Source organism: Acomys minous (genome assembly GCF_964271855.1).
Source record: "Acomys minous genome assembly, chromosome: 14".
Lineage (NCBI taxonomy): Eukaryota > Metazoa > Chordata > Mammalia > Rodentia > Muridae > Acomys > Acomys minous.
This window is the reverse complement of record NC_140496.1, coordinates 86,462,926-86,483,056: the sequence shown is the minus strand read 5'-3', so window position 1 is coordinate 86,483,056 and position 20,131 is coordinate 86,462,926. Positions and strand designations below refer to the sequence as shown.

The following is a 20,131-nucleotide window of genomic DNA, read 5'->3' as shown; positions in this document are numbered from 1 at the left end:
GCAATCCCAGCACTGGGGAAAACCAGACAGCCAGATTCTGGAGCTTGCTAGCCAGCCAGTCCAGCCCAAATGATGAGGTCCATGTTCACTGAAAGGCTTTGTCTTAAAAGATGAGATTGGGAGTGATTACAAGACCCTGATGCTGACCCACTATATGCCTGCATAGGCACATAAAACAAACAAAACCACACGTTATATATATATATATATATACACACACACACACACACATACACACATATATACCTACACAAGAAAACTTTGTTCTTTTGTGCTGGGGATCCATGAGCCAAGAGATATTTAGATACTGAGACAGGGCTTCACAAAGTTACCCTGGCTGTGCTTGAACTCACAATGAGCCTCCTGTCTCTGTCTCCCAGACAGTTTACACCACCAGGTCCAACTTACAAACATATTTTATTCAATATACCAGTACATTTTTAAAAGGATTCAGATTATCTATTTCATATTATTTATTTAAAAATCTGTGATCATTTTGATTGTGGCAAAGTTACAAGTCCTCTCTCTACCCAAGCCAGGTGTGGTGGCACCACACGTCCTTTGTCCCAGCCTCTGAGAAGCAGAAGCAGGCACGTCTCTGTGAGTTCAAGCCAGTCTGGTCTACGTAGTAACTTCCAGGCCAGCCAGGGTTACATAGTAAGAGGCATCTCAAAAAATAAAATAAAGAATAAATAAGGATACAAGAGATGGGATAACCATTGAGATGTAACATGAATAAATTAATAAAAAATTTTAAAAAAGAATAAATACACATTTCCCTGTTCAAGAAAGGGCTTACTAGATAAATCAGTAGGGTAATGAAGACTTGAGAGAGGCTCAACATTTGGATGACCATCTTAAAACAAACTCTAGCTACTGACAATATAATGTGTGTGTGTGTGTGTGTGTGTGTGTGTGTGTGTGTGTGTGTGTGTGTGTTTACACAGAAAGGAAGAAGGGAAGGACAAACAGGAGATGAGAAGGAATGAGAGACAGGCTGACTGTGTAGACCAGGCTGGCCTAGATCATCTTGTACCAGGCCAAGCTTAGTGGTATATGCCGCCATACCCCATCCTTAGTCTACTGTCTCCTTGAAAACCTGGTGAGTGGATGGTAACCTTCATAAAGTAATTCATATGGTAATGAACTGGATTTAACCACTCCACTTCAAACCATGTTACATATGGTAAGTACATACAATCTTATTCACAAATAAAAACAACAACAATTAAAATAGAAAGACATTTCCCTATTGCCCCCAAAGAAAGGAAGTGTAACACGATTACACAGATGTAAAAGGTGGCTCTGATTTTAAACCATCTACTAATTGAAGCAGCCTCGGGAAGATGCCCGTGTGGAGACTGTACAGTAATGAGCGACTCAGATCTAAGAGGAACCGAGTGTAATGAATTCACTAGTTCAGGCATGCCTTCACCGTAATTAGTTTGAATTAGCGACATTTTCCTGTACTGTGCCAGGCTAAGATTACTGTGAAGTGAGCTTCCCAAGAAGTAAATACTCATATAAAAAAAGAAATCAAGGAAGTGTGTCCCGGTGTGAACTGTCCAAATGTCTGGCCATATCTCTGGCCAAGGGACTCCACAACACACCTTTCTGGTGCCTGCACCTATGGCGCACACTTCGAATTGGATGCTTTTTACCAATTAAGGGCCAGAAGGATGTGGTTCAGTGTGAAGGTTACCCTCAGGAAAATTAGGAGCAATCTTCCTGGCGATCCTTAACACGCCTTACACCTATCATTATAGCCAGCACCCAAAGGAAACTCATGTGGCAAAAAAAAAAAAAAAAAAAAAAAAAAAACCACGGGAAAAGAAGGCAGGTTACACTTTTTTTGGACCATAATAGGATTTCTAAAGTGCTTACTATAACAGCCCTAAAAAAAAAAAATGTATCTTTGTAAATTGTTAGGCAATTATGCTTCTGCCTGGTAATGACCAGGTCCTATCTAATGGCAACCCTTGCATGGCTCATATAGCCCTTGGCCTTTATTAAGTAGAGCATCATTGTCAAAGCCGCACAAGTTTTCTGTACATATATTAACACACACATCTATGCGTATACAAGTAAAAGGCTTAAAACTATTCCAGTGCTTTTCAGGTGTTAATGAGGTTACTTCCTAAATATATAAGAAGGGCCTCTAAAATGAAGGGAATTCGGAATGCTAGATAAGGTGGGCAGGTTGGGGACAAAACCGTAAATTATTATTATTTTTAAGTAGAATATTACAAAACCATGGCTTCCCAAACGCAAAAATGAATACACTTCAACTGTTGTTTAAAACGACTACTCCAAGCCTTAGACTGAAAGCCTTCGGAGCAGCGTGATAGGCAGTTGCCAAGGGATCTGCAGAGATCTTCTCTAAGGGTTGTTAGCATCAGCACCGCCGAGATCTTCTGGAAGGATCTCTAGAGTCTGCGTGCCGTTCCTGTTTCCAGAACAGCAGCCTAAGGAACTCGAGTTGGCAGGCAGCGGCTCTTAATTCCTGACCTGTCCCTCCAGCCATACAGCTCAGAATCTGGGGCCGTGAATTTTTTGCTAAATTATGCTATCCTTGCTCTCCTCTTAATTTTACGGTTTTCAACACAAATTTGCTTTCCTGTGGGAAAGAGATAAGAAGGCTGGGGATTTTAATTTAAGCTCTGGCCTTGTCTTATATTTTGCAAGATGGATAGCTCAAGCAGCACTGGTAGGTGTGTTAAAGCCAGCGCAGATTACGTCCATTTTTGTGGCCAAAAATAAAAGTCACACTTAGTCTCAATACTATGTGTGAGCAGAATTCTAAGGGGTTTGCCTCCTGTAGACCATCTCCACGACATGTATAAATGAAACAACGTGGATTCGAGCCACACAGGGGCTGTCTCTGCCACAGTGCCCCTGTGGCCTGCTGTCCTCAGTCTGAAATTTGTGACATGATACACACACACATTGTCAGAGCCCGAGTCTTGCCACTTTGGTTAAATTCTAAGACGGGAAACAAATATTACCATTCTGAATCCTGCTCTTCCCACCCGCAAACAGCATGTTCTGGTGAAGAACCCGCAAAGGGGAAAATGACAGACCCACTGCCTCAGTCTCTGACATAGACTTCCACAGCGACATCGTATGCAGCGACACATGTGTACCGTTCCAGCATCGATAGCACAGCTGCAGTCTCTGCTATCTTCTAGGGGCCTGGAGGTGGGGACAGCTAACACTGTGGGGAGTGTGTGCTGAAGATAGACAACAGGATGAAAAAACAAAGACAAGGTGGATCTGGAAGGCAAGTGTCGAGTGATGTGAAGGGCGCAACGGTGGAGGCAGCATGGAAGTTGCCAGAAACCTAAAGAACAATTATAGCTCCAGGCCTCTTAAAAAGTAGGAAAGAGGGGCTGGAGAGATGGCTCAGGGGTTAAGAGCACTGACTGCTCTTCCAAATGTCCTGAGTTCAATTCCCAGCAACCACATGGTGCCTCACAACCATCTATAGTGTGATCTAATGCCCTCTTCTGGCCTACGGGTGTACATGCAGGCAAAACATTGTATATTTAATCAATAAATAAATCTTTTTTTTTTTTTTAAGGTAGGAAAGAGAAACAGGGGTCACCAGGGGTAGGGAAGAGTTCCAGCAAGCACAGCAGCAGTAGGGCTCCCCCATACACCGGCTCCAAGTTGCAGGGAAATCAAGAGATCCTTTGATACTCTGTGCTACAGCGGTGTGCACACAGTACTTTCCTTCATATAATCCAGTTTTCTCCAGTCTGCTATAAGAGAGGTAGGAGGGGCAAGGGTGACATTTGCTTCTTCTTCATTCATGGGTATAGTCACGTAACTCTTATTTTCCAGTAAAGAATCAGCAGATATTCCCAAAATGCATTTCTAATTTTTTTTATCCCCAATGGCTGGGGTACATAATCCCTCCATCTTCCTGAGGCACCCTAGAAGCACTATGTCACCCCAATCTACCACTTGGAGATGTTTAGCAACCTCCTTAAGTCCACAGGGCTAGCAAGTAGCAGAGAGAGACCAAGAACTGGTTCTAAGTGTACATAGTGGTAAACAGAGGGAGAGTAATCAATACAGGACAGCAGGTTCTAGAGAAGGACAGAGCCGGGTGGAGGTGGCACACGCTTTTAATCCAAGAACTTTCAGGGGGAGGGGGTGGCGCTGGCACAGAGGCAGGCAGAGCTCCGAGTTCAAGGTCGAGAGCAAGCTTCAGGACGGCCAGGGCTACACAGAGAAACCCTATCTCGAAAACCAAAACCAAAACCAAATAAGAAAGCTTAGAGGGCAGGGCCGAAAACAGTTTTCCTGCCTGCGCTCAGCACTCAGACGTGGCTGTGTCGGAAAATGGTGGAAGTACTTTTCCAAGCTTGGAGGGCTCAGCCCCGGGCCATTCTATGATTTGAACATACCTGTCATGGCAACTAAAGCTGATCAAGTGCCCCTCTAAGGCAGGTGTGATTTTTAGGCTCTTATAGATGAGACACTGCATGGGGCAAGGGTAGGGTGGAGGTGGGGCGGGTGGGGGGAACACTCAACACCTTTCCAAGGGCTTGCAGCTAGTGTGGCAAAGCACACAGAGCCTAGCTCTGGAAACCAAGTTCATTTCCAGCATACTGCGTGGCCTTGGATTCTGACCATCCTGGTCATTGCTGACGGCCTCAAGTGACACCTATGTGATGACTCTGTGGTCTCTGTCCTGGGCCCAGGAATTACCTCAGACAAAGAGGCATCTCAGCAGAGGTGGTCAGAGCAGCAGACACTGCTGACACCCAACAGCCGCATTTCTCCCCACAGCTGGAAAACATCCCAAGGCAGGCAGGCAGGCTGGCTGCCGCCCAGGCTGGACCCTGCAGGTAGGAACCGCTTTGGCATCACAGCCAATAAAACCCACACCTCCTGTGGATATGAAGTGGGTGCCACTTAGGGATCTGAGAGCCGTCTCCAAAGCCGGGTTCCCAGAAATGACCCACTCACCACCGGCTGGCACAAGAGTGTCCCGAAAGTCGTCACTCTCTGATAATGTGGCCTGGGAAGGTCTGGCCGTGGTTTACCTCCCTTCCTGCTGGGGCCCTGGGCCTGCTGCGGAAGTGGGAGAACTGGGTGAGCAGCTGGCCGACCTGGTAGTCTATCTCCAGATTTCAGCTAAACCCACAGCTTGGGATCTAGCCATGGGCAAAACCGGTGCACGCCATTACAGCAGCCTGCGCATTTTAGCAGCAGGGCTCCCGACTGTAACGTGAACACGGGGATAACGTGAACAAACACTCTACCAGCTGACCTGGGTGAGAAAACGCACCTGACCTCAATCTTGAGGGTGGGAATTTTACTTTTGATTAAACCCCGGGATTCCCTAACTAGAGCTGTGTGAGTTCAGTGTCTTCCGCACCCTTGCGAGAGCCAGAGTCCCAGCCTCCTTACAGAGGGATGAGGCACAGAGGCACACTGAATTCCTCACCAACTAGGTAGTGCTCTGTCTGCAAAACTTTCAGCCATCTTTCCACGCTGAGTGTAGGGCTCAGGTCCAGTGTGGCCTCTCACATCTGAGAGCATCCTGTGAGCCAGCGGCCTCTTCCAGGTTAAGGAGGGAGACCCAGATTCTCAGCATGTCATTCTCTCTCATCAGCTCCAGAGCAAAAGGGCCGTCTAGAGACCTTCACCATCACCAGATAGAGAGGCTTTTTTTTCTTCCCCCTGAGAGGAAGCAATGACTATGGACTGGGTGCCCTGTGAGTGCCTGTCATTACAAGAATGCTTTCAGATGTGCGCTGGCATGCCTCCACCCAAGTGGCTATCATTAGCACAAGTTTACAGATGAAGGGGCTGAGTCCTTTTGAACGCAGAGCTAAGTAATAATTAGTGGACAGATGAGTTGTATTGCTGTTGGTTTGATACCAAAAGCCTTGCTCTTCCTACACACACACACACACACACACACACACACACACACTGCCGAGTTGACAGTTCCTTTCTCGGCACCTCGGTTCCAAGCTATCAGCCAGGTGAGCGTAGCCTGCCATGCGTCGTGCATGCATCTATTTTAGTGAAAACATCCAGATAGGAGCAAATGGCAGCTTGGAGAGGGCTGGTACTACCAGCAAATCTCCAACAGACTGGTGGGTGAGCTACCTTAAGACAAAGGAAAAGAGTGCCAAGCAGCCATGATTCTTCAGGCTGTCAGGAGGTGAGGGCACGAGCCCGGTTACTTGATCCAAACAGGCCTTCCACTGGATGCTAAGCTTCCGGTTTCACAGAGAACATTGACGTTCTGAGAAGATAATTTATGCACAGAAAGTTAACTCACAAGACAGAATTTGGGCCCGAATCCGTGTGTCCAGAGTCCACACAGCTTGTATACCAAGGGATGAAAACCAGGTGGTCCTGGCATCCTCTGGTTGTCATGTGTCAGCCACCAATAACAGTACAGTTTGGTGGCGCACGCCTTTAATCCCAGCACTCGGGAGGCAGAGGCAAGCAGATTGCTGTGAGTTCGAGGCCAGCCTGGTCTACAAAGTGAGTCCAGGATAGCCAAGGCTACACAGAGAGACCCTGTCTCAAAAAAGAAAAAAAAAAGACATGAAGGCACTGGGGCAGAGTTCAAATCCTGGCGTGCAAGTGTGAGCAGTTCTTATACTTGGTAACCCACTCAGTTCAGCTCTTCAGAATCTGTTTCTTCATTTGCAAAACTGGAAGATACTAGCTCCCAGGATCACAGTGAGGATTAGGGAGCAATGTAGCTAAAGCCTTGAACTCAGGTCCTGCCACATCTGCTCAGTAAGTGCTCTGTGGAGTGGATAAAGGAAAGAGGACCCGGAAATAAATCTGTATGCTCCCAACCTCACAGACAGGCTACCATGGGTTTTAGAATTCAGATTTTTTTTTTCCTTCAGGTAAATTCCCACGGAAGATTCTCATTTCCTGCTCTAAGATACTTTTAATTTGTACCAAAGTTTCAAGAAGTTTCCTCTGGTTGCTGCTTGCTAAAGTACCTCCCCTGTTCCTCAGGATCAGTGGCACCCCGTGTGTGCAACCTTAACCAATCCTGTCCATGCTGGTCTGGATCTCACAGCTGCATAGCTGGCCACCACGCTTGTTTTATATCTCTCAGACTGGCAGCTAACACAGCAGATCCCATCTATGCTTAGCTTGTAGGCGGTTTCAGGTAACCATTACACTCTTAAAAACCACGAGATGCTGGGGAACCTTTGTTTATGCAGATTTTTTCCAGAACCAGTCACCATATTCAAAATCACAATAAAAATCTAAAAATATTTAACTCATCTTGAAAGTAGCAAACCTATCAGGTAAAACATTTTATATAAAAACTTTTATTAAAATAAGAAACGAGAAGACTGTCAATGTTTATAGCTTTTGGCCCCTCTCTTTGGTGTCTGCCTTAATAGTCTGCCTCTGTTTTTAGATTCCAGTGTTCTCTGTGATATGTTATATTTCAGTGCAATTTAACAGATATGCTGTTGTGAGAGGTTATTCTAGAGGCTTCCCTTCTCCTATACTAGATCAAAACCTGACAGGTAGCCAGACTTTCCTGGAGGTTAGTCACAATGTACTTCAATACCTGTGGCAAGGTAGCCTCCCCATCTTATACCCTAAACTCTCCCTCGTGTGACTTTGTAGTGTGGTGCAGAGGTCATTTGGAAAAGGAAAGCATTCGAAGAGGTTACTGGGTCAAAACACTTCCTAACATAGTGTGAAAGCCCTGGTCATTAATGATCCCATTTTGAAAACTTTAAGGCTGGAGAGGAGACACCATGCTCATGCTCACAGTAGTGAAGCATCAATTTTGAAAATTCCAATTTTTGTTTGAAAGCTTACTTAAAAAAAAAACAAAAAACTCTGGTAGTAAATGATGCCAACTGTTGTCACCGAAGGAACAGATGCAGTTTGCTCATTTGTGAGAAAACACATGTCAGACACCAAAACCGGAAGAATACACTCAGGAGTCAAAGGTAACAAAGTTGATCATTTTAACTGATTTCTTAAGGAAATCGGTGACATTTGACTTTCCTGGCAACAGAGCACAGACCTCAGCAGCTAACCCTGCAGTTACCAGCTGTTTTATCCACCCTTGTTTTAAGGCCACCATGGCAACACCCCCCCTACACACAAAAATAAAGACATAGAGGGGTCTCCATCTCCTAAGGAGCTGTTTTGACTCATGGGTCGTTGACTCAGGGCTTAGAACACACTCTGAGAACTGATGTCTTGTGAAGTAACCACATGTGACAAGACATTGTGTGCCAGTGACGCAAGCCAGCTAGGTGAAAGGCACTATTCAGGTGACTTCAGGAAGCAATGGCTCCCATGGTTTACATATTTGGAATGGTGTTGGCTAGCGAAAGGGCTCCTTGCATGACTGTCGCTGTGTGTCTGTAGCTCTTTTCTCTCACTAGGAGGAGGGTGTAACTAAGTGATTTATTCCTAACATTTAACTCAAGTTCTGGCAAACCCAAGACTGTCAGTGTCTTTGTCATGTGATTGCTGAGCAGGCTCACGACACTGTCGAGTCAACTCCTTCTAAGGAGGAATTAATTCAGACCTTTCTATTACAAACAGGGTCTTTTGCCTATATTCTTTCTCTATTGCTGCATGAGCATTTACAACACCATGTTTTAGCTGCAGTTTACAAGAAAAAGGACTTTGGGCCAGTCTGATTAGATTCTCTGCTCAATGTATCATGAAGCCAAATCTTGGTACTGGGCGCAGAGTTCTGTTGTTAATAGAATGCAGTTTTCCTCCATTGCTTGCATTTCCTTACTGGACGTTTGCAGGGGAAACACCCACATTTCTTGAAAAATGGTCTTCTCAACCCCAAAGTCAGTGACAGTGTGTTTAAATCATTCAGGTTTTTAAATCTCTGATATCCTTTTCTATCACCATGTTTGTCTAAAGAGCTCATGTGACTTTTTCAGGCCACGCTCTTGTCTGTTAGTGAAGGAAAAGGGTAGCCATACCAATAAAAAGCAGGCCAGGTAGGTGGCTCAGTGGGTAAAGCACCCACTGCTCGATCATGGGGTCTACAGTCTGATCCCCAGCAGGCATATAAAGTTCTGGTGGTCATGGAGGTCCACCTGTAATCCAGCAAGCAGGAGAGAGAAACAGAATCCTGGAAAGAAGCTAGCTAGCTAGCTAGCGAAATCATGGAGGTTTGTTTTAATACATAAGGTAGAGCGCAATCAAGGGAGACACATGCATGCATACACATGCACACACACCTGAGCACATGTATACCCACATACATGTAAACACGCACAGAGGAAATGTCAGTTTCTCATTTTCTTCCCTGTTACCATCTTTTGCAGATGAAATGCTATGACACACCATTTGATGCTATAATTATTCTGATTCTTCTATAAAGTTCTGAGGTCACCTAGTTTTTGTGTTTGTCACTGTTCAATTCAAGTATGTGCTACTCACTGTCACCAAAGCTACACTTCAGAAAGAAGGAACAAGAGGTAGGATGTGCGTGCCCTTTTTTCTTCCCACAGCTGGGAAACAGGTAGAACTGTGTGCAGGGGGCCTTCCACAGGAACTGCAAGATCAGGGCTGAATAGATACAAGGAGAAGGGTATTTGTGAGTGTGTGTGTGTGTGTGTGTGTGTGTGTGTGTGTGTGCGCACGCGCGCGCACATGTGCTTACACCCCACTCACACAGTCATTAAAGAGAGTTGAGAGTAAAAACAAAACAAAACAGAACAGAACACAGCCTTATTTTAAAAAAAAAATAGAGAAAAAGTTTAACATTGCTTTATCTTGCTTTCAACATTACCAGTCAGCAGCATTTGGGGCAGCTGTCTGCCTTTTAGGAAAAGTTCTATCAGAGCTGCTTAAGCTCTAACTTAAATGATCTGACTCTTTAGGGCAGTGGCTCTCAACCTGTGGGTCTCAACCCCTTTGGGTCAACATAGCCTGCATATCAGATAATTTATAATTCATAACATTAGCAAAATTACAGTTGTGAATTAGCAATGAAATATTTTCATGGTTGGAGGTTATAACACCATGAGGAACTGTATTAAAGGGTCGCAGCATTAGGATGGTTGAGAACTATGCTCTAGGGTGGTTAGGGAAAGATCCATAACTGAGCTGCCGCTTTAAGAGAGGAGGTGCGGGCCGAGGAGTAAAAAGCCTGCTGGGTAAATGAGGCAGGAGGAGGTGTAAGTTTTCCCTACTTTTCTTTAGGGAGTCCCGTGTTCAGTGGGTACAACCTCACTCTTATCTACCATTGGATCCCTCCTTTAAACTGTTCCTTACTGTATCGTACTCCAATCTTACTACGTAATAGCTCTATAACAGTCTAAGGACTTACTCCACCATACCCCACAAGCCACCTAAGGATGGCTCTCCTGAACCAAGCATGGCCATGGCTTTCCTGGTTCTCTTTTTGGGATTGTTGGTTGATGTAATCATGTCACTCTTGCTTAGACCTTGTATTTTCAACCCTGTAAAATTTCTGTCTTCGAGCATATGAAGATTTCAAACTAAACTCCTCATCCTGCAGCCAAATCCTATTACAGGTGGGGCAAAGCCAAAGCCTTCTCTCTAACCAATAAAGTAGGGGAAGGGTCTCGTGGTGCCTCTCAGACAGGGAGCGTGGTGTCATCATCACAAAAGTTAACGAAGGATGAGGATTTCTGCAATCTAAGGTCTCTGGGGGAATTTGTGGCAAGAGAGTACTGAGGTCCAGAGAGGGTTATCAGGATTAACACAAGAGAGAAGTCAGTTGACAGAAAATGCGCTCCTCGATTGGGCTACAGACAACAGAGTATGTGTGAGAAAAGTCCATAGCATATACACAGAGAGGGCAGACTATGTGAGTAATCTACAAAGGCTCAGAGCTCATCTGGTAAGGTGTTCCCTTGAGTGTCTTGTCTTGCCAGCTCACAAGCCCACTTCCACTCTTGGGAGGGCCTTCAGTTGTTCATTTTTCTTAATAAACTGTCCCTCTTTCTATGATAACCTTCCCCCTACAACAAATACAAACAAAGTGGAAGGCCATTCTCCCCAACCTACTTAGCACCTGTACCAACCTCCAGCACAGCTGTGAGCAGATAAGGAAGCTAGGCTCAGGACTAAGGCTTTGCTGAGGTCACGTCTGCTCTAGGCTATTCACTGGGGAAAGATGACAAGGGGGAAACATTCACACCAAAAGGGCCCCACTGTTTGCAGTAACCGGACTCTGTAAACAAAGAGAGTGGGATGAAGGCTAGAAACTAGGACCAGGGTAGACATGAGAATGACATTTAGTGCTGTGACATTGTGACGTCCCATCATAGAAATGATTTTACAGCCTTGGACACGTTCCCCAATCCTGTGCATGCACCACTATTTTTTCATGTGGAAGACTGCCCTCTGAGAAGAAGAGAGCCATAGTCAGTCAAGATAAATCAGCCAAAGACAAATCAAAACAGACCTGAGATTTACTGCGCTTGAGGCACAACATTATAACTAAGGCGATATAGCCAATTCTAAGGCCAGATAAAGGGATGAAGCATCATGGGTGGAAGGCTGGCCAGTATCTTGGGAGGCAAGGTCAACAGGATCCCCAGCTGGGAGAGGACTGGGGACTTAAGGGTGCCTATATATAAAGACCTGTCTACAGGGCAAGTTCGGGGCATAACAAGATATCAAAAGGTCACAACACTTCCTGGATCATGAACACTGGATCATTTAATCACAGATCTATGGATTGGAATTTTGGGGTGGGTGGTTATAGTTTGCTTAGGGGTAGAAAAGGAACAGAATGGTCCACAGTCCCTTGACTAAAAACACATTCTCTTATCCCAAGAGAGAAGTGCTCTGCTCTTCATTGCATAGGAAGTCATTAGTACTGACCTGCTCAAATCTAGTCAGTTTGGCGACAACACTATTTGTAGAGGCCCTGGTTACTTTTTGTCAATGTGACACAAACTAGAGACACCTAGAATAGACACTCAGTTGAGGAACTGCCTCCATCAGACTGGCTTGTGGGGCATTTTCTTGATTAATGACTATTGTGAAAAGGCCTAGCCCACTGTGGGAGGTGTCACCCCAGCAAGCAGTCCTGGGTGGTGTAAGGAAGCAAGCTGAGCATGCCTCACTGTCTCTCCGTTACTTTGCTGGCTTTCCACAATGATGGACTGCAACATACAAGCCAAATAAGCCCTTTCCTCTCGAAGTTGATTTTGGTTTTGGGTTTTTGTTTGTTTGTTTGTTTGTTTGTTTGTTTGTTTTATATCACAGCAACAGAAAGCAACTAATACAGCAGCCTGGGGGAAATAACAAGATAAACAAATTAGGGATGGTTTATGGGAGCAATCCAGATCCAGATTTCCTCCTGGTTCCACACAGAGCTCTGTGCAAAGGCAGTGGGCTGTGTTTTCTTTTGCAATCCAGTGATCACCGCTCATAATGATACTGGGCAACGGGGAAGGGTAGGAAGACCTCTGTATGACGTTCAGGGAAAGGAAGAATGTTCCAAGCCTGAGAGAGGACTATAGACCCCCTGGGGTGGGGCAGCCAGCTGGAGCTTACTCAGGGTCAAGGTCAGAGAAATCCCACAGCTACCCAGATGGAGAGTGTTTATATGCTTGGACTGCAGATGCATGGTGCAAAATTCCACAGGGGCAAAGCCGGCAGACTTACACCTAATTATGTCACAGTGAGATGGGCCCTTCCCACTTGAAGTAGCCATAGAAAGAATGTGCTTTACTCTAATTGGTTTTTGTCTCAAAGTCAGGTGTAAGATGGTGACATGAGTAATGGTTATGTAAGAATTTGTCATCGAGCCTTCCTGTCGGTGCTAAAAGTGCTGTTTCAAGCCATCTCTGCCGCTCACAAGAGGAAAGAGTCAAGTTCCAGTCTGGAGGGGATGCTTTTGTGGAGATGTTGCTGAAGAGCCTTAATGGGTGATGGGGGAGGGCGGGGTAGAGGGTGGGAAGGATTGCCACACAGATTGCTTTCATTAGAAGGTCTAGTGCCAAAAAGTGTACTTATAAGCTAACCCAGGGAAACGTAAGACATTTCCTAGGAACACCCAGATGTGTTGCTGAACTCACAAGGCCAGCACTGGGACACTCCTACAGAACCCATGCTACAGTTGAATCACTGAATGGCACTTGTGACCTGCAGCCACTACACATTGAGAGGTGCTGTTTGTATAAAATACACACTAGTTTCAAGCAGTGTTGAGGCTGCAGGTTTTTTTTTTCCTTTCTCAAACAAAAATCTTTTGGGGGTATTGGTGCTGAGGATCAAACATGGTGCCTCACCCAAGCCAGGTAAGTGCTCTGTGACTGAGCCACGCACTCAGCTTCATTTTTTAAAATATACTTCATTAACGAAAATCACTCAAATAAGTTTTTACTTGTTTGCTGTCACACTTTTGGTGTGGCTACGAAATAATGAAAAATGACAAAGATGTTATGTGTTTCTAACTTGCATTTTCTTTCCCTGAGGAAGCTCCCCTTGCGATCTAAGTATACAGGAGGAGAGTGTGACCTTTGCCTCATGATCTCCAATTTGACTTCCAAAAAAAGTAGTTATATAGAGAGATGGCTCAGCAGTCAAGAGTACCCAGGAGGCAGCTCACAGCCATGTGTACCTTCAGATTCTCTCCGCCCTCTTCTGGCCTCTGTGGGTACTGCATGCACATGGTGTATATACACACACACACACACACACACACACACAGCACTCAGACACAAAGTAAATAAATGAGTGGATGAATAACATTTAAAATAGTTACACAACCATTTTCTAGGTTCCTCTTTTATGGAGAAGGAACAATATGAATAAATAACTGAAAATCGGCAGGACATGGCATCATATGCTGGTGACCCAAACAGTTGGAGGCTGAGGAGGGAGGTCCAAGAGGCTGAGGACAAGCTGGGCTACACAGTAAGACTCTTGTCTCAAGATAAATACACAAACAACAAAAGAAAAATCTACAAAAAAAGAAAAAAACAAGGAATGAGGGGCAGAGGTGGGATAGGATAGTGGAGAAAAGAGGAGAAGAGTGAAAAAGCTAATGATATAACAAGTTACACAAAGCTACATAGAATTCACTATGTATATGGAAAGAATATATTCTACATTGGGCCAGTCCAATAATCCTCAAGAATAAACGGTGTATGCTGTGGAGGGTCCTCAGCTGGCTTTATGCTTCTGGGAACTGAAGGCGCCTTCCTGTCCATGTTACCATCATCACTGCTTTCAGGATGCACTTATGAGTCAAGGAAAAAGCACCTTTGGTTTTGGATTTAAAAACAAAATCCTGAAATGAGTTAGAAATTGAGGCTGAAAACTTAAAACAGACAGAGAAGATCCCATCATCGGGGTTCTACAAAATTCTGTGCTCTCTGAGCCATCTTAAATGTCCAAAGCCAAGCCAAAGCATACTCCTCACTGTGTATGTGTGCATGTGTGCGTGTGTGTGTACTTTTAATTCTATTTATATATTTTCAGAAAAAAATGACAATAGTGTCATTGTGTGCTAGTAAAAAAGGACAGATTTCTGTAACTATAAAAATCAAAGTCAAGCTCTATCTTGTGTCACTGAGCATCAATGGGAAATGTTCATCTTGGATCCCACTTTGGGCTTCCATCCTTTTGAAGAACTCAGAGCAACACTGAAGGCCTGGTCCATGGATCTTTCTTAGGGGGAATCTGCATAGCCCTGGATGTACAGCATCGTCCTGGAGATGATGTTGACTTCTTCCAGTGCAAGGAAACTGCTAGACTTTCAGCAATTTTAAGAGCCAGTTATTGTGCAGAATGGAACTGGTCGCTTCAGGACTGTCTACACTCTGGGAACTGGAGAATATGTGAAGTGCCCTTCCCAGGGCATGCTAAGTCCCTCACTGTGGCGCTTACGTAACACTCTTTCTCTACGTTCTCTTTGTGACAAGCAACGGGAACAAAATCTTGACCTTTGTCTAAACTATTCAAGAACAGAGAGTCATGGAAATGATCATTTGCCAAGACCTAGAACGCCCCACTCCCTGCTGTGGGGGCTGTGGTCTCCGGTCACTGGTTCCTCTGCCAGGTCACTGCTGGTGGGCTGAACAGCACTGAGTCTGAGTTGCACTGTAGGTGCAAGCTCCCGTGCACTACAGTGAGATGAGGTTTTCAGGTTTATGGGCAATTTCTTCTCTCTCTCTCTCTTTTTAAAAACTTATCAGGGGACTAAAAATAGACCAAACACAGTGAAAAGCACTTGATGCAAGTGAGAGGGTCAGAAAGACATCTCAGTGTGTAAAAAAAAAAAAAAAAAAAAAAAAAAAAAAAAAAAAAAAACAACCCTGTGTTGGCCAAGCCTAAGACACCAAGTTAGAACCTCAGGACCATGGGAGGAGAATGGATGCCTGAAAGTTGACCTTTGACCTCTACAAGTATGCTGTTCCATGTATCTGCCCCCCCTACACACACACACACACACTCACATGTGCATGCATGCATGCATGCACTACACACATGTGAATCTGTGCACACATATGGACATACTGCATTGGTGTCTGGTACTCAGAGGCCAGAAAAGAGTTTTATATCTCCTGAAACTTGAGTTACAGACAGTTGTGAGCTGACATGTGGGTGCTGGGAAAAGGACCTGGGTCCTCTGGAAGAGCAGTCAGTGCTTTCAACCACTGAGTCGCTGCCAAGCCAGCTCTCAGGCCCAGTAATATACATATCTTAAAGTTGCCCATAGAAGTAAGGTTTAGAGTTTTGGAGATGAGTCAGTTGGGAAAGTGCTGGCCACAGTTATGAGGAGAGACCTGATAGCAGCCATGAAAGCATATCTGTAGTGCTGGAGGTACGGACACAGAAGGACTTGCTCGTTAGCCAGCCAGCCTAACCACGTCAGTGAGTGATCTCATCTCAAAAAGCAAGAGGAGACCAACTGAGAAAGACACTTGACATCAACCTCTTGTCTCCACACACACATCTACCCACACATGCACTCATATGTACACACACACACACACACACACACACACACACACACACACAGAGAGAGAGAGAGAGAGAGAGAGAGAGAGAGAGAGAGAGAGTCACACACATACATGCTACATATGAAGAAAGGGAAATGAGTTTTACATAAAAATGCAAACCTGAGACTATTTCACTTGAGCGAGAAATAGATGGATGGGACTTTAAGCCTGGGGTGGGTGGGGGACGATGCCTCAGAGCAGGCGCCCTGGCTGAAGGCACTGGGGCTGCCATTGTCTAGAGTCTGCCAGAACAAGCTGAAAAGCTGTTGCTTTGCAGCATGCTGACCCAAAGAATAAATGCTCTCTCTCTAAGGAGTGGAGGAGTTTCAAAACTCTCAAGGTTTGTATCTTGGACAGACAGCCAAATTAATCTGTGGCCAGGATCAGAGGTTACTGGACCAGTAACTGGATTTGGAGGCCAGGAACCCAGGTGTCATTCCTGGTCCTACCCGCTAGTGTGTGTAATCTCCACTCAATGACGCCTTACCTTTCCGTGCCTCACCTTCTCCGCTCAGTGAGGGGAGCACTTTCCGAGCACCGGGTTTGTGTTAGAAGCAAGTATGATCACATACAGAAAGCACATTGCAAGAATGGGAAAGCTCCAAGTCAATATGGTAGCCATTCCATTGTGGCCTACCGGAAGCCATTAAGGTCACTCCCCACACCGAGAGCATTTTACTACCGTCAACTTGTATAGCTTCAATGAATGCCAAGGACATCTAACTTTGCATTTTTCTGAAGCCGCTATAATGGCCTCAAGGCTCTTATCAGCCCCGTTCCTCACTGCTGCCTGGCAACCTATAGGAAATCCCTGCTTTCTTATTAAGAAACTTTGTGGGAGAACGTGTTTCCTATGGAACAATATGGTCTATCTCCGTACCTCAAGCTCCGTCAATTTACCCCGTTGCTATGCGTCAGCTGGTCCAACCGAATGCCAATATTTTCAAGGCAGTTGAATGGGCGACTAACCAGACAAGTTTGATCAGAAAGTGGCAACATTTTAAATACTGGGAGAGTAACAAATACTGAGATAAGCCATGAACATACCAGCTTGCAAGAAAGAAACGCTCTGGAGAAGAAGTAGGTAGGCATGAACTCGAGTGCAACAATGCAATGTTTGTGACTGCAGCTGGTGAGTGCTGAAATCCTGAGGCCAAGGAATGGTAACACACAGACCCCTGTCATATCTGCCATGCTCGTTCTAGCTCCAGTGGCCCCATGATCTGTTGAAAAGCCCAGTTTGAATCATCTAATACTCGGGAGTTTGTCTCCACACACAGAAGTGAAGATCCCAAAAGGAGGAAATGATGCTTTGGGTGAGGAATGACTTTAGGACTGAGAATATTAAAAATTGATTTTAAGACAGATCAGTGCTACCAGGTGGTCCACAACTTGATGGCTGCGAGCATTGATAACCTAAAAGAGTCTAGTGGCGTTTACAGAACAGACATAAGACATCGGGGATGTGTGTTCCAATTGCTATAAAATTATTTCTATTGTCATTACAATGAAAAAAGCCCAATTTCGTCTAGTAGAAAAATCTGTGAGGTTGTGCTTACCCCAAAGGATGAGGGATGGAGGGATTTGACCTACAGATGAGATGCGTTCATCCTGCCTGAACTGCAACAGGAACCACACTTTGGACAGGACTCCCTGTACCCTGTATCTACTCAGATCTCTACTGAACCTGACCTCCCACAAACCCAGCTGACAGTCTGTAGCTCAAGGGAGCTGCACTGCTCAGATGCAGGGGAGGGGTTAGGGGAAGGAATGACACTCAGCAAAGCTGATCACAGCAGGTATAGCCTGTGGCACAGATGGCTGATCTGAGATGCAAGGCTAATAAACTCCTTGACTTGAATGCTTGCGGAGCACCAGGACTTTCAGAAGCTGACTGTGGAGGAAGAGTCCCCATCACATCCCAGGAACCTAGCCTGAAGGTCTTATCTGAGTCCTTTGTTCTCAAGGGCTAAGAGAGAGAGAGATCTTGTCTCAGAAAGCTAAAACTACAATCAACAAAACAGCCATCTCAAAGAAAGGCAGCACAAAAACTTGGTCTTAAAGCTAGAAAGGAACCGCAACACCACCTCCAGAAATACAACACTTCAGAGAGAAGCTGGGTAGCAGTTTCCTCAGAACATTCCATCCCAGAAGGAGACTTAATTAAGACTCTGGAAATAAACAACTTACAAGTCTCAGAAGTCCCCACGATTACAAGATTAACAAGTCCTTCCCTCCCCAGTTTAAAATAAACAATAAAGACAGCTAAAGACTCCCATACTCTTTGCCACCTCCAAGTTGTGCAGAAGGCCTGGAGGGCGGGGATGCTGCCTCCATGAGCCTCATCCACAGTAAGGCAGCCGTTAGGTGATGCAGCTGGCTTTGGTCCTGTAAGTAACCTGACAACCATACCCCCCTAGGTATCCTCAACAAATTTTGGTTTGGCAACTTTTACTTTGTGGAGAATCATTGATTTGGTCTGTCACTGGTTCCCTGTCTGGGGTGAAAAGACATCTGTTCAGGTGTCCCAAAGGAAAAGTCACCAACACTGTCTCATTTGGATTGTGCCATCTCTCAATAAAGAAGGTGCTAATAGCTCATGTTCCGGAGATGAAAGCCCCAAAGTCCAAAAACCCTCACAGAAAACAAGGGCTAGAGCAACCCTGTTTCTTTTTCACCAAACCATGACACAGTCTGCTGCCTGTCATCTAGAGGCAGCAGCCCCTCTCAAGCACAAGGGTCTCCCTAGGACACCTGCAGGGGCACGGGGCCTCAGAGGCAAAATTGAATCACAGCCCCTTCCTCAGATGTGCCACTGTCATCTGTGTTTATGCCCAAGAAATGGCCATGCAAGGTCATCTGAATGCAGCCACCGCCAAGATCACCATTCAATAAATTACTCATAAGTCCCATGATTGAGTCAAACTCACCAGTGAACATCAAGAAGGGTTGATTTGTTCAGACAATTCCTGTCCACTGAACAAAGCAATGACACCAAGAAACTTTCGCCTTCCCTGAACTGTCCAGTTCATGCTAAGACTGTTCTTCAGGCTTTCTATGAAAGCGGCACTCAAGGTTCCTGGTCAACTCTGTTAGTTTTAAGATAATTCAGCCTTTACATCACCAGAGTCCGCATGTGTTCAAAGGACCCTGTGGGGATACAGTCTCAACCTTTCAACGTGACTGTACCTTAAGGCAGTGTTAACAATTCTCCTGTCTAACATGACTTCAACTTGGTTTTTGGTTTTTGTTTTGTTTTTGTTTGTTTGTTTGTTTTTTTACGGTTAATGGTTCATTTAGTTGTGTCTCTCTAAAAAAAAAATGTGCTGATTAAATCCTCATCTTTTTGTTTATTTTTATCAATTAGTTGATGTTTAAGGCTTTAAAAAAATTCAAAGCAGACAGGAAAACTGTTTTATAGTTTCCTCAAAAAGTTAAACACAAGTTACAATATCCAACAATTTTATTCCTAAGATCCAAGAGAGCTGAAAGCATTTATTCACGTGAATACTTGTATATAAATATTCATATGCATCACTACACATAACTGCCAAAAAGTGCAAACAACCTCCAGAGACCCACAGACTGACACATGAGCAAACTTTGATAAATACATGCAAAGGAATATCATTCTGCTATAAAAAGGAACAATGTACTGACCTACAGTTGATGAACCTGAAAGCATGTTAAGCAAAGTAGACCAGGTACAAAAAAGAGCACATATTTATGACTTCCTTTATATAAGTGTACAGATTTAGCAAATCCATGGAGAAAGGATAAAGAGCTATCATTACCCAAGAGGAAGGCTGATGAAAACGTTCTGAAATTAGATAGTATTGACAAATGCCCAACCATACACACTGTAATGACCCCCACCGAATTGTACACTTTAAGTGGATTCTAAGCTTAAGCAAATTATGGCTGAGTCCAAAAAACTTAAAGGGTAAAAATGGACTTGGACTAAAAAGGCGGCTTATTTTCCTGTATCTGTAGGAAGACATCCAAGATTACGTACACATATTGACTCTCTGAACCTTGTAATTTTACATGCACTGATGACAAGGGAATCTTAGCAGGCTGCAATTGGTTTATATATAACGAAAGCGCAACCCACAGATGGCATACCATGTGCCAGGGGCACAGTG

General features: G+C 44.7%; 1 protein-coding gene across 6 annotated transcripts in view; it reads right to left on the bottom strand.

Annotated features, from left to right (window-relative positions):
- LEF1 (lymphoid enhancer binding factor 1) overlaps window positions 1–20,131 on the bottom strand; it is a 115,289-nt gene that overhangs the window by 39,171 nt on the left and 55,987 nt on the right. The window lies entirely within an intron of this gene.